At 42.9% G+C, this 15,738-nt stretch overlaps 1 long non-coding RNA gene across 1 annotated transcript in view; it reads right to left on the minus strand.

Annotated features, from left to right (window-relative positions):
- The window catches only part of LOC144826244 (uncharacterized), a 152,983-nt gene that overhangs the window by 130,786 nt on the left and 6,459 nt on the right, over window positions 1-15,738 (minus strand). The window contains exon 3 of the long non-coding RNA XR_013609729.1: window positions 2,409-2,475. This is a non-coding gene — a long non-coding RNA (uncharacterized LOC144826244). The remainder of the gene's footprint in view (window positions 1-2,408; window positions 2,476-15,738) is intronic.

The following is a 15,738-nucleotide window of genomic DNA, read 5'->3' on the forward strand; positions in this document are numbered from 1 at the left end:
GACTTTGCTGTTTAAATGGCGAAAGACTTTGTCATTTTCTATCTCGGCATGGATAGCACTGTCTAATCCTATGCTTAAAAACTTTGATAGAAAAGCAGACATTTGAGGTGAGCAGATCTAGAGTGTCGCTGGTGTTGAGAGTGCTCTAACAGGAGCTGCTTTCCACCTAAACTGAGACCTACCCAGAGTTCTCTCCTTCTTTTTTGCATAATTTATGCGTCACTCTATGCCTGAAAGGGTTTTGTTTTGACTTAATACTGGGTGCTCCCTTGTGTCTGGACAAAGCTATACCTCTCTGAAGAGCTCTAATTAGAGCAAAACACTGTGTCAGGGGTTGCTTTTAATCATTTCAGGTTGGCTTGAGTTGGTATTTTACTAATTCAAAGCTGTAATATTGTGCCTGGAGTGATAAATGGCTTTTGTTATTTGACAGCTCGGCAAGGACTGCACTGTACTAGTCCTATGCTTAAAGACTTTGCTGTTTAAATGGCGAAAGACTTTGTCATTTTCTATCTCGGCATGGATAGCACTGTCTAATCCTATGCTTAAAAACTTTGATAGAAAAGCAGACATTTGAGGTGAGCAGATCTAGAGTGTCGCTGGTGTTGAGAGTGCTCTAACAGGAGCTGCTTTCCACCTAAACTGAGACCTACCCAGAGTTCTCTCCTTCTTTTTTGCATAATTTATGCGTCACTCTATGCCTGAAAGGGTTTTGTTTTGACTTAATACTGGGTGCTCCCTTGTGTCTGGACAAAGCTATACCTCTCTGAAGAGCTCTAATTACACCCACACGATGTTTGTTTAGAGAAACACAAAAGACTCGCACTCCAGGGTCCGTGCTAGAGATTTGTTTATTGGCGACGCGTTTCGACCAGACGGTCTTCTTCGTTATATATATGTTTCTAAGTTGTATCCAAAGCACGAGAACGCACTCAGCAGCAGTTGTTCACAGACCCTTTATTATTAGGGGAACCGGTATTCGAGTCCTGAAATCATAATCCGCCGACCGGTTCCGGGGCCCCCTGCTCCTTCATCAAAGGCTGACTGTATTCCGCAGGTCTTTTCAATGTTTTGTTTTTGTTTTTTTGTACTTGTATAGCACACAGCTACCCGCAGTGGGTTTCCCGGCGCTTGTACGAATACCGCAAGGGAACCCTTCCTGGCTTTCCCTGTGAAGTGTCCACTCCTGGGCATCCCCATGGTGCAGACCAGGCATCCCTCGCGTTGTGGGGGCCGTTGTGGAGACTAAGCAAGCTATTGCCCAGAGTTGCGGCGTGGGACCCATGATCAGAATAGGCATGGAGGCGAGAATATCTGGTCAGGGGAATTAATGTGCCCGAGACCCGCTGAGGCAGGAATCAAACCCTGGTCCCTGGCCAAAGATCTGCATCGAGGTCTGCCTGCTCTAACCATTGAGCCACACTTCTCCACCGTCCTTTGAAACTGCGTCCTTTGAAACTGCGTGTTAATTGGTTAATTAAATACCCTCCAATCGGTAGCTCCAGTGCGCTTTTTTACCAATGCATGCTCTGCTTCGTAGTTTGCCCCGAAAATTAATAATTCCCTTCGGTGGGTCCTGGTGAAAACAGTGAATTTGTTCATTTTCACTGCCTTCTGGTGGGGGTGAGTGCTTGCAATGTTCAACACTCCGTCTATCATCCCATTTGGTTTAGCTGTGTTGTGGCAACACCGTGCTGAGATTTGAGAAAGTGTTTGCTTTTATCTCCGACGAGACAGTTATTGGCACCGCACACAATGACTCACGGCCATCAAATACACGTTTACATAACACAGGATTTGTAACTGCTAGCTCTGATTTGTTTGCATAATAAATTGATTTTACAGAGCCGCTAATGCCAATGTGGCACCCAGCAGGCATTCTCAATGGCCAACGCAACGATACACATTTTATCATCGCCGGAAGGATGGGATGCTGGTTGGCCTGAAAAGATGTGATCATCTGACCTGCAGGCACACACGAATCACAACTAGACGTACTCACCAAAGATTTTAAGAAATGGTTTATGGTCTAGTCCCCATCATAGAAATACCGTGCAGTGGGTCAATGCATCTGTCATAGAAATATGCATTTGTGCACAGATTTCATTGGGGGGGCGGAGGAGGGAGAGGAGAAGGAGGGCAAATGGAAGACTCATCTAATACGTACCAAAAAGCTGGACATTAAGAGCACTTTTTAGTGCAGCGCCACAAAGTGGCAGGATTGCGCACCAAATACTACTTAACCCACGTAATTGGCACTTTACAGTTTCCATATTTCTGCATTTTTCCCAAGTTTTTAAAAATGTTATTTCCCTTATTTCTGATCTTCATTTTATTTTTGAAGCAAACTGACGAAATTCAAATATCAACCAAAAGCAAGTTTAAAAGCAAATAACAAATATGCATACCTCAATATCGGCGTAAGACTTCTGGGACAGCTGGATGTTCTCTTAGCAGACAACAATAAATATACTTCTGTGATATGAGACGGAAACAAAATCAAGCATTGGATGGGGATTAAAAAGTAAACTGAATGAACTGTCTTGTTACTAAGGACCAGTAAAAACAAGAGGATGTGGTAAACCTGCTGCGAGTGTTAGGAAAGAAAGAGAGAGAAAACCAAATAGACTCAATAACACACTTAATAATACATAGCTATAATACAATATCAATAGCAAAGCAAATGGCTTTAACTTAAACAAAGGCGAGACCTATTGCATTTCCAATGCTTGTTGGTTCAGCTGCTGTGCTGAAAATGTTTGAGGTGATCTGCCAAACAGGGGCTGAGAAAAAAAGGGGGTCCCAAAAATAGTTTTCTCCATTTTATGTTGATAGGTATTTTTTATTTTATGAACATAACTTCAGCTTGTACTGCTTAACGGAATTTCACCAAATTTGGCAGAAAGCTAGATGTTAGTCCTGAAAGAGTGCTTTTTGTGAGTTGGTGTAAATCCTTTCAGTAGTTTTAGGGAAATCAAAGTTTAAACAATATAGATGTCTGGGGATGTAAGTCCTTGCAGTGGACTCGCAGATCCTACTAAAATTTGATTGCCTGACAACACTTCAACAAGGAAGTATTGGCAGCCATCTCAGGACTCGGCTTGAAGTCGAGTCCCAGAAAAAAAAAGTAAACACTAAGAAAAGGGGGAAGGGTAGGAATACCCTGACCTCCTAGATATGGTGGGTGGGTCACTTAGATTGAATTTGCCCCAGGGAGGTGGTGGTCCCCGGGGCCAGACAAATGCCCTTAATTATTGTATTTGTGCCCGGGGTAGGTGGGGGCCCCAGGACAACGGGACGCTACATGGTCTCCCGCATTTTAATATGTCTAGCCCCAGGGAGGTGGCAGTCCCCAGGGCTGGGGGGAAGCCATAGGGCCTCCCTTGCTTCTTTTTTGCAGTCCCTGGGGCAAAATCCTAGAAACTAGGGGGCCGCGAGCCCCCCTCACTGAGCCAATAATGGCCCTGGGGATCGTCACTCCCAGCGCCGGCTCCCGCTCTGTCCCGGATTGACCATCTCCGGGACATAGCAGTTTGCTCTGACTTGGTGGGAGAATTAGTAGCTCCTGTCGAGTCTGAGCAAACAACCTGCAGTGAGCAAGCAGACACTGTGTTCCCGCTTGCTGAGAGCAGATTCCCTGCCCGCATCTCTGCAGGCAGAGAAACAGAGGCCAATTGCTTTGACACACATGGAGCTGCATGTTTAGCAGCTCCGTGTATGTCAAAGAAATGCTGGCTCCTGCAGGAGGCGGGGAGCCGGCAGGGACTGCGGGAGCCTTGAGGCTCTCTCCGTGGTCCGCAACAAAGACAACTTGGCGCCCTGTTAGGACCAGGGCACCTTGAATAGAAAGGCTGGGCTCCGGGGGATGGTGCACCTGGGGCGGAAATCAGCATGGGGAGAGTCGGCTCCCTCCTCCATTTGCATATGGCCAGGCCCCAGGGGATGGGGTCCCCGGGGCTGAAATCAGCCCGGGCATGAGGACCAATGTAGCCCCGCTCCCCTATTACAATTTAAACAAATAAAACACTGGGTCTCAGGGGATTGGGTCCACCAGGCTGCAATCGACTGAGGGAGATGGGGCCACTCGGCCCTCCCCACAACTGTAAAAAGGCCAGACCCCCGGGGATAAGACCCCGGGGCTGAAATCGGTCAGGGGAAGGTGGGGCCACAGCCCCCTCTCTTAATATAAACAAAAAAATCAGCTGACCGGATAAGTCGCCGAAGGCCCCACCCCCTTGTAGCACCACTATGCAAACGCGCCTCCTGGTGTCCAACTAGTTAGGGGATAAAGTCCCCTTCAATCCTAAGGGTGCTAGGGGGCTACCAAACCCTCCTGTTACCTCAAATTAGTCCCACACAGTGTGATTGTTGAAAGGTGTTTGGAGGCCTGAGTCCTTTATCCACCACTCTGCAAACGCGCCTCCTGGCATCCTACTGGTTGGGGAATGAATTCCCTTTGGCTCCTGAGGGTCCATTTGGGGCCAACTACTCCTCCTGTTACCTCCAGTTTGTCCCACACAACGAGATTGCTGAGAGTATATCAGAGGCGCCGCCCCCTTTCCCATCACTCTGCAAATGCGCCTCCTAGCTCACTAATGGATGGTGATGATGTGCACTTGGCTGCAAACATCCACGCCTGTTATGTCGAGGAAGTCCCAAACAGCAGGATTGCTGAGAGTTCTTCGGAGGCCATTCCCCTATTCCTCCACCACTCTGCAAATGCGCCTCTTGGCGCACTACTGGTTGGGGATGATGTCGCCTTCGGTGCTGAGGGTCTTTGGGGGCCAGAAACTCCTCCTGTCACCTACAGTAAGTCCTACACAGCGCGATTGCCCGCTCCCTTTCTCCACCACTCTACAAATGTGACTACTAGTTAAAAAAAAGATTGAAATTCACTGAAAAAAACAAATGTTACAGAGACTCATATTACATCACTCATGATATGGTCATTGACATCTCTCATGAAATCACTGATGACATCTCAAATGACATAAATGATGACATCAAAGATGACATCATTCATACTCACACACCTACTCACTGATTCATAGAGCCACTCACACATCAACTCAGCCATACAGCCACTATCGCAACCACTAACTCACACATACAGCCACTCATGCACCTACACATTGACCAATACAGCCACTCACAGATCTAGTCATTGAGATAGACACTTACCTACCCACTCATACACCCATAGAGCCATTCTCATACTGAATCAGTCACCCATACAAATACTCATATACCTACCCACTCACCCATACAGTCACTCAAACATCCACATACTCACCCATACAGTAACTCATGCATCCACTCACTTACTCATAGATATACAAACATATGTACTCACTCACTTATATAGTTACTGAGATATACGATCCCAAACAATCTCTCACATTCACTTACTTCCCGATACAACAATTCACATACCTATTCATTCACCCATACAACTACTCACACGCCCACTCACTCACCCATACAACCGCTTACACACCCATTCATACGCCCAGTCACTCATGTACCCTGTCACTCACCCATACAGACACCTACGTAGCTGCTCAGTCACCCACTCAGCCACCCCTGTACTCTCTCATTCAACATTTACAGCCAGACATACCCACACCCTCACTCATACAGCCAATTATTCATCTTCTCATTCACCATTACAGACATTTACAGATCAACTCACTTGCCTATTCAGATACACACCCACCCACTTACTCATACACCCACTGACAACCCACTCACTGATGTATAGTCTCTCACATACCCACTCACTCTTCTATACACCACTTATACACCCACTCACTCACCCATACAGGAGCTCCCACAGCCACTTAGCTTAGTATATATGTTCAACACTCACTAACTTTTAGAAAACACTCACAATCATTGGATGATGTTATAAGTGATGCCATCAGTGATGCCATTTGAGATGTCATCAGTGATGTCATTTGAGATGTCATGAGTAATGTCACTGACCATGTCATGAGTGATGTATTATGTTAGGTCGTAAGCAGTGCATTGGGGGGCGTAAGTTATAGTTAGCTCAGCTAACTATAACTGCTGAATTTCTCTGGTTTTGTACAAGTGCAATGTCAGCCTAACTATAACGTCCCTGTAACCTTTGTTTTTTTCAGTGAATTTCTAAGGGTTTTTTTAATTCTATTTCCTAACTATAATATTCACTGAAAACAACAAAGGTTGCTGGGATGTTATACTTTGCAAATGGTCTTCCCCTTCATTTCCTTGAATTGAAGATGGTGGTGGTTCCCGGGGCATTAGTAAATCCAAGCAGCGGAGGATCTTGCGCCTCCTGTAATATTCAAATGCCCCCTGGACCTGGCCCACCCGGGATCCAATTAATAAGGAAGCACGGAAGACCATGCTTTTTGTTTTTGATAAAATATTTCTTCCGTGCTCCCTTTTCTTTTTTACATTTTTTGTGGGACTTGGCTTCAAGCTGCGTCCCAAGAGGGCTGTGACCACTTCCTGGTTGAAGTGTTGGCAGCCAATCATTTTGGGCTCCCAGATGACTATATTTTTTTAATTTAAATATCTCTGAAACTACTGAATGGATTTACACCACATCACAAAAACATGCTTTCTGGACTAACATCTTCCAAATTTGCTGTAATTCCGTTCAGCAGTTCGGGTTGTAGTCGTGTTCAAAAAATGAAAAATCCCCATTGACATAACATATGAAAAATGTGTTTTAGGACCCCCTTTTTTCTCGCCCTCCACTGACGGATCCCCCCGAAACTTTCAACACAACAGCTGACCCAAAAAGTTATTTTAAACATTTGTGAAAATTCGTCAAGAGGCGCCAAAGTTCTAGGCAAAAAAAAAAAACACTTTTCCTATGGAAACTTTGGTCCCAACTATAACTATCTACTGGCTATCGCCAGTAGGTAATATGTATGTACGTATATATATATATATATATATATATATATCTATATATATATATATATATATATATATATATATATATTCACTCAAAAAACTATAAGTTTTAGTGGTGTTATAGTTAGCAGGACATTTTACTCATACAAAACCATTGAAATTGCTCCTATATAGTTAGTTGTACTAACTATATTTCGCGCACCCGCAATCCACTGCTGATGATGTCACATATTAGATCATTCATGACATGGTCAGTGACCTCACTGATGACATCTCAAATGACATCACTGTAATATGTGACGTCATCAGCAGTGCATTGCAGACGTGCAAGTTATAGTGAGTCCAACTAACTATAACGTGGGAATTTCAATGGTTTTATGCGAGTAAAATTTCCAGCTAACTATAACTGGTGTGAAACCTATGGTTTTTTCAGTGAATTTCAAAGGTTTTTTAAATGCTAATTCCCAACTATAACTGGTGTGAAACCTATGTTTTTTTCAGTGAATATATATATATATATAAAAAATTTCTATGGCAAAATGAAACCCCTCATTTTGTTCCTTTTCAAATTAAATGTATTTAGTGTTACCACTTTATTCCAATCAAGATGACTTCAGGTGTGCCATACTTTTGTCATAAGTAAGACTGTTAGCGTTCTAGTTGTTCTTTAGAACACTCTGGGACATTCTGTCATTGGGCTATAGTTGGGCTACATCTGGCTGATATTTGGGCTACATTTGGGCTCTTTTGTCTCTGGTGGCCATCTTGGGAGACTGCATATCAGAATTTTTTTAATGAAATATAAGAGGATTTGAGAAGTCACTCAAAATGTGCCCTAATTTTTCTTTCTTCAGCACTAATCATAATTTCTATGGCAAAATGAACCCCCTCATTTTGTTCCTTTGAAAATTAAATGTTTTAAGTGTTAACACTTTATTCCAATCAAGATGACTTCAGATGTGCCATACTTTTGTCATAAGTAAGATTGTTAGCGCTCTAGTTGTTCTTTAGAACACTCTGGGACATTCTGTCATTGGGCTATAGTTGGGCTTCATCTGGCTGATATTTGGGCTACATTTGTTTTTTTTGTCTCTGGTGGCCATCTTTGGGCTACATTGGGCTACATTTGGGCTCTAACATATATATAGCCCAATGTAGCCCAATATATATTTTTTCAAAGTTAATTTTCGTAAAAACCACTGGAGCATATATCTTGAGACATAGAAAAGGCACATCGGGGTACCAGTCCCTACAATTTTGCCAAGTTTGGTGGAAATCCATTCAGCCGTTCGGGCTAAAAGTGAGTCCAACCGCCCTATGGAAATTAACATGGGGAAAACACGTTTTGGGACCCCCTTTTATCTCGGCCCCCGCTTGACGGATCCCCCCGAAACTTTCAGGGAAGGACCGGAGCGCTGCGAGGCGAAGTTAAGGAAAATTTCAGGAAGATTCCTCAACCGGCGCCAAAGTTATTCCCAATAGAATGTTGCGATTTCCCTATGGAAAACAATCCTAACTATATATACCTACTGGCTATTGCCAGTAGGTAATATATATATATATATATATATATATATATATATATATATATATATATATATATATATATATGTGTGTGTGTGTGTGTGTGTGTGTATATATTACCTACTGGCGGTCGCCAGTAGGTATATATAGTTAGGATTTTTTCTCTATGGGTTTTTTGAAAATTCTATGTCTAATAACTTTGGCGTTTGTGGACGGAATTGGCTGAAATTTTCAGGAAAATGGCACATTTTGTTTCTGAGCAGCCCTTGAAAATTTGGGGGGGGGTTCGTCCAGTGGGGGCCGAGAAAAAAGGGGGGTCCCAAAACGTGTTTTTAACATTGAGTTTTCCATAGGGCGGTTGGCCTCACTTTTAGCCCGAACGGCTGAATGGATTTGCACGAAACTTGGCAAAATTGTAGGGACTGGTAGCCCGATGTGCCTTTTGTAGGTCTCAATATATGTGCTCCAGTGGATTTTGAGAAATTAACGTTTAAAAAAAGATATATATCTGTAACAGCGGACCGGGCAGCGCACTGGTTCGCGGACTTTTCGCGCAACGGAGCTTTGTGAAGCGAAGCTGATTGGTTCTCCGGCGTCTGTCAACATTCCAAACAGTCCGTAGCGGCCGCCATCTTGTCTCTCGGTAGGATCGAGAGACAAGAGGAGGTCAAAACAAAGGGGGAAATAACTATAAGGGGGCATAGTAGATCCTCGCTGATCCCCTAGGTTTGATGTGGAGGTTTTAAAAGGGCCCCGCGGGGCAAAAAAAAATAATAATAATAATAATTGAACGGCTGAATGGATTTGCACGAAACTTGGCAAAATATTAGGGACTGGTAGCCCGATGTGCCTTTGCTAGGTCTCAATATATGTGCTCCAGTGGATTTTGAGAAATTAACGTTCAAAAAAAGATATATATCTGTAACAGCGCTCCGCTTCGCGTAACGGAGGTTTGCGAAGCTGATTGGTCATTCTGTCACTGGGCTATAGTTGGGCTACATCTGGCTGATATTTGGGCTACATTTGTTTTTTTGTGTGTCTGGCGGCCATCTTTGGGCTACATTGGGCTACATTGGGCTTCATTAGGCTACATTCGGCTAATTAGCAAATAGCTCATCGCAAACTAGGAATGGTAAAGAATCGCTATTTATTCCTTAAAGTTCGCTATTTAGGAAATGCAAATAACTTTGAGGATACATATGGCGGTTCATCTCTAACAAGATAAGAAGCATAGGGATACATTTATGATGACTGGCGCATCACCAGGGATGTGTTAGTCATTCTGTGCCGCTGTTCCGTCACCTATGGTGTGCTGCATTTACAATGCGGCGCATCATGGGGCAAAAACAGCACAGATGCGTGATGTATCTGTGCCGTAAAGGTGGCGCATTGCTGGAGTTGTATCGCAAGTGTGATGAAGCTCCAGCAAGGGTCGGGGGTGCCCCTGTCGCAGGGTTTCTGTTCTCACACAGAACTGTGGAGAGAGGATTGGAACCTCGGCGAATGCATTGCTGGAGTTGTATCGCAAGTGTGATGAAGCTCCAGCAAGGGTCGGGGGTGCCCCTGTCGCAGGGTTTCTGTTCTCACACAGAACTGTGGACAGAGGATTGGAACCTCGGCGAATTAGGGTGTCCCAAAACTCACGTTAGTAATCAAAAACTATTTAGCAAGCTAGGTACAGTGTCACATTGGATATAACAAACTCTCAATGTTTAGACAATCCAGAATATGAACTTATAGTACCTCAGGATACGTGGAACTCATGAACAGTCGGTCGTTATAGATTTCTTAGAAACCAGAACATGGAGTTAAGAAGAACAGATGTGTATTTGAAATGTTTATTTACTAATGCCGTCTTCTCAGGCGTAGTACCTTAGATAATAAAAGTACACATATTATCAGTAGCAAAATTACCAGCATAGTTACTAGTACATAAAAAGTGAATGGTGATAGTATGTTAACATGCTGTAAATGAATAAGAGTTAGCAACACTTATAAGCAGCCGCGGGCCGTGGAGGGAGTTACGGTGAGGCAGGGAGGCGGGGAGGGGGAGAAGCAGGGTGGAGAATACAAGTACACATATTATCAGTAGCAAAATTACCAGCATAGTTACTAGTACATAAAAAGCGAATGGTGACAGTATGTTAACATGCTGTAAATGAATAAGAGTTAGCAACACTTATAAGCAGCCGCGGGCCGTGGAGGGAGTTACGGTGGGGCAGGGAGGCGGGGAGGGGGAGGGGCAAGGTAGAGAGGGCTCCACCCTGCTTCTCCCCCTCCCCGCCTCCCTGCCCCATCGTAACTCCCTCCACGGCCCGCGGCTGCTTATATCTCACCCTCCCTAATACACATATTATATTATTTGCTAAGAAGGTCTCTTTGTGTTGGTTTAGGGCGTGCCCATACTTTAGTGTCTTAGATTTGAAGGAATCACATCAGCATACACCAGCTCTCTCTTCATGTGAACCGCATCAACTGTTGTGTATGTGTGTTCGGCAAAGCAATATAAAACCCGCCTCATGCCCAGAATTGGCAGAAGTTGCACTTATGTTATGAGTATGAAGTCGTGGAGATCAGACCTCATAACAATTCTGTATCGTATTGTTCTTGAAACTTTAGCACTCGCTGTACAGATATAGTTTAACAAGTAAAGCAGATAGTAGACCAATAACATATTATTCTCATGTAAACCACGATGAACTACTAGGTGGAAAGCTAAAGCAACAACTAAGTGTCGTGTGCAGAAGTTGCAAATAAGGAAAAATGGCGTTTAAACCGGTAATGAGCCCATGCTAACTTAACACGGTGTAAAGATATCCAGGACCTAGATGACACCTCCTCATGATCCGGAAACGAACTGAATAAGATAATAGAAGTGCCATCTCATGAGAGCAGATTGCAAGTTTATATGTGGACGGTCCGCAAGGTAAAGCATTAAAAACTAGGAAAATTTAATGCTAAAGAAAAATAAAACAGCCAAGTACTTTATCGAGTCTTAAGCCAATAGGCAAGGTAAATAATAAAAACTTGACAAATAAGTCAATGAATTGTCAATGAAATGCTAGTACTCAGCATATCAAACATGAAAAAGGTCTATGACATAACTGTGTATGCAAAATAAGCTGCAACAGCCTCCAATAGGAAGTCACCGTCTTCATCCGAAAACAGTTCAGCCATCCAATTTAAAAGCGGAAAAGAACATACGTGCTCTCCCAGCACCGGATCCTCTATCACCATCAGAGGACAGCTCGGTGGGTTTTCAAGAAAGCTCTGTTCCAAGAAAGACTGTGCTGCCGCCAGTAAATTCCAGGGACCAAGTAGTCCATGCATCAATGCCACAGCCATAATCCTTTCGCCAGGACAAACCAACTCGTGAGTAATGATAGGAGTCATCAGCTGATTAAAGTCGACGTCAGGAGAAACCGGTCCGCAGAGACACAAATCAATGGCCCAATCGAAATCACAGGTCAGGCAGTGAAATACAGGCTGGACACAGGTGAAGTAGGAGAACCGAAAAGATAATCCATATGCCGTGCTTAATATCGCCAACGGCATTGTGCCATAATATTCTAGCATGCGATTGCGGAACAGTGTCAGCAGCTGCAGGGTCGGAGGTTGCATAGGAGGGACATCCATATTTAAAAATGTAAAAAAGCACAAGAGCGTCCGCTGGTAATGCAAGTAAAAATGCCAATCCACGAACCAGAGTGCAGAAAATACAATGAAAGGAAGCAGGGATGACTCCAAAGATTTTCTCAAATGAAGTCACGAGACCACTGGTAACAACTTTAAAAAAGTGCACCAGGGACTTTGTGGAGGATGCGTTACAGATAGTCGGAAACATGTTGCTGAAATTGAAAGGCAAATGTTAATTGAAAAAGGTTTTGCACCTCTGTATGGGTGTTCGCTATGTGAAGTACGAAAGTTTCACGGGCCGAACTCAAGGCCACCTCTCTCTGAGACAAAAGAGCTCTTATTCTTGCCATGCCGTTGAAACGTGTCTCAAGGTTGGTATTTGTGGCCAGATTGAAAACTCCCTATGTTCATGTGTGGGAGGAAATAGAACATTTCTGCAGCAAATAACCCGTTCACTTACTGTTACGATAAAAGGAATACTTTTAATTAACTCAGAACAATCTTCATTATTGAGCATCAAATAACTACCATTTTCCAACAACTTGAACGTGGGGATGATAGCAGGAACTGGCGTGCCTTGCAACACGCAAGCCATATTTGGTCGGTGTTTGTTGCATGAACCGTGTAAATGTATGTGCCTACACATTAGTGAATGATCTGGCGTCTCAGTGCATTCCTCTCCATTCAGATAAACTTCTTGATCATCTTTGAAACATCTGTATGTGTATGGAAGCGACCAGACCTCATGAAGAAAAGCACTACCTAAAGGTTCATAACGACCTATTGGTATATATTTCATACAATTTGAAAACTTATATAAAGCAAAAGGCAGCGTTATTAAACCGTGGATAAGGCATGTTGCCAAAAAACCCGCAATCCTCTGCTGATGATGTCACTGAGCATGTCATGAATGATGTAATATGTGACATCATCAGCAGTGGATTACGGGTAATGGTATCTCTAGTTTACTCCCTTATAGCTGTCTTTCTTTTAACATAAGTGTCTGTTTCCTTCCCTTATACTTACTGTTTTTGGGTCGCTTCCGGTTCGCGTACCCGCGAGCGAACTGGGAAGCGAACTAAGAGAAATAGAGGTTGGCACAGTTCCAAATATTGTACCAATTTTTTAATAACGGGGAGGTAGTTCTGAAAAGAACTTTTTTTTTTATTTTTCTGAACATTTTTTTACTGTTTTTGAATTTTTCGGAACAGTTTTATATTTTTTTGGGTTTTTCTTGGAGGGGGCAATGAAAACGATTCATTGTAAAGGGCTCAACAGGAGCAACAAAACAAAAAAAAGAAGTATTTATTATTTTGGGCGTTTCGGACAAACTTGCATATGATAGTCAATAGCTCTGTTGATCAGAGTGATGCTTTTTTCTCCGTAGGAAATGAATCCATCGCAAAATGCGCAGATGTGTTTTACATCACCAAATCTCATTTGTATATTTGGCACCATCTCCCTGCCCTCTGGTCCCGTTACTTCCGGTACAACAGATCTTCTGGCCATAATAGGGAGATTATCTAGGTCGTTCCGAAACTGTGCAGCACTGTAGTTGTTAGGATGCCACCTAGTCATATGGCGATGCATTGTGTAGTTTCCGAAACTGTATTTTTTGTCGGTCCCTCTGGACAGTCTATCTTGACATATAAGGCAAGTTACGTATCTTGCATTTACTTTTTTCTGACCTTTGGGAAAAATTGCCAAATGAAGTTTTCTTTCCGGTGAGACGTCCTGGGCTGCTCAGGCAAAAACTGCCTCTCTTCGTGCTCGTCCTCCTGTTCCTCTTCTTCTTCTTCTTGTTGAATTACAACTTGAGCAGGTGGTCCACTCTTCCTTGGATGTGGTGGAGGTGGTGGGGAAGCACCAGCTGAAGCTACTAAAGAAGCCATTGCTCAGTGATCACAAAGGGTCTTTCTCTCACAATGATGAAAGTCAGAGTGAGGAAAGAAGGAGGGATTTTCATCATTTGGGAAAAACAAGAGTTCTCAACCAATCAAAAGTGTTCATTTTAGATTATATGACCTAGTCTTACATCATTAGGAAACCAAAAGTGAAATGAACCAATGAAAAGTGTTATTACCAAGTCACATGACTTGCTGTGTTTACGTTAAGCGCTTTGCAGGGCCTCCCGGTTTGCTTCCAGAAACCTGCGCTTTGCGACTCGCTTCGCGTACCAGTTCGCTAACGTAGCACGTCATATGACGTATCACGCGACAACGTGAAACGTCATGCGGACGGGAGGCGTCACGATGTTGTTTTCTAACGCGGCACTTGCGGTAAAGAAACGTTTACCGGCTCGCGGTCTATTTCGCGGCATCAAGGTCAGCTAACGGGAAGCTTCCCGATTCGCGAAGCGGGAACGAAGAAAAAAAAATATTTAAAAAAAAAATTATTCATAAACATATAAAATATATTTTTGGATTTAAAGAAGAATACATTTTACAGCTACAGATATTAGCTGTTAAAAAACCAATGAAATTCACAGAAAAAACCATAGGTTATAGACCATATATAGTTAGGAATTAGCATTTACAAAACCTTGAAAATTCACTGAAAAAACCATAGGTTATAGACCATATATAGTTAGGAATTAGCATTTAGAAAACCTTATTTTACTCACACAAAACCATTGAAATTCCATATATAGTTAGTTGCACTAACTATATATCGCGCACCCGCAATCCACTGCTGATGATGTCACATATTACATCATTCATGACATGGTCAGTGACATCACTGATGACATCACTGATGACATCTCAAATGACATCACTGATGACAACATCCAGTGACTGTATGTTTCTGTAAAGTTAAAATATGTCTTAGATATTGAAGAATGAGTGGATGTATAAGTGTCTGGATGAAGGATTTAGTAGGTGCGTGACTGACTGTATGAGTGAGTGATTAAATGTGTCTCACTGAATGCATGGGTTAGTGACTAAACTGTCTTAATTTGTGCATCATTATGTCTGTTGTGATGTAAACTGCTGCATGTGTTGATCATTAGCTATACGAGAGGCTATATGTGTTATTAATTGGTTGCCCAAGTATTTCTATGGGAGATTGAGTTTGTGTGGGGGTGGCTGGGAGGTGTGTGACTCTGTGCATAGATGTGTGAGCAGTTGATTCACTAGGTGTATGAGTTCAAGAGTGCATGTGGAAAAAGCTACATGGGCGGTTGACTGTGTGCATGAGTGTATTGATGAGTGAATGGATATCTCAATGCTACATGTCATAGTAAGTACATATGTAAAACACAGTACATGTGAGAGTTGGCATATATAAATAACTGTGCATGAGAGCCACTGAATGTGTGAGTGGCTGTATGGATCATTGTGAACTTGTATCAGGGATTGTATAAGAGAGTAAATATGTGTTAGTATATGTTTGAATAAGTAAGGTGTGTATAACTGTATAGTTGAGGAAATGGAGGTGAGATTGTTTCTTTGCATGACTGACTAGGTGTGTGAGTAACTCCATGGATGAGTGACAGTGTGTGAGTGTCTGTATACACTGAGTGTATCTAAGGTTATATTAGAGTCTGAAGAGGTTTATCGTTTTAGCACAAGAATGATGTCAAATGAGATGTCATCAGTGATGTCATCAGTGATGTCATTTGAGATGTCATCAGTGATGTCATCAGTGATGTCACTGACCATGTCATGA

This window comes from Lissotriton helveticus, chromosome 3_2, assembly GCF_964261635.1.
Source record: "Lissotriton helveticus chromosome 3_2, aLisHel1.1, whole genome shotgun sequence".
NCBI lineage: Eukaryota > Metazoa > Chordata > Amphibia > Caudata > Salamandridae > Lissotriton > Lissotriton helveticus.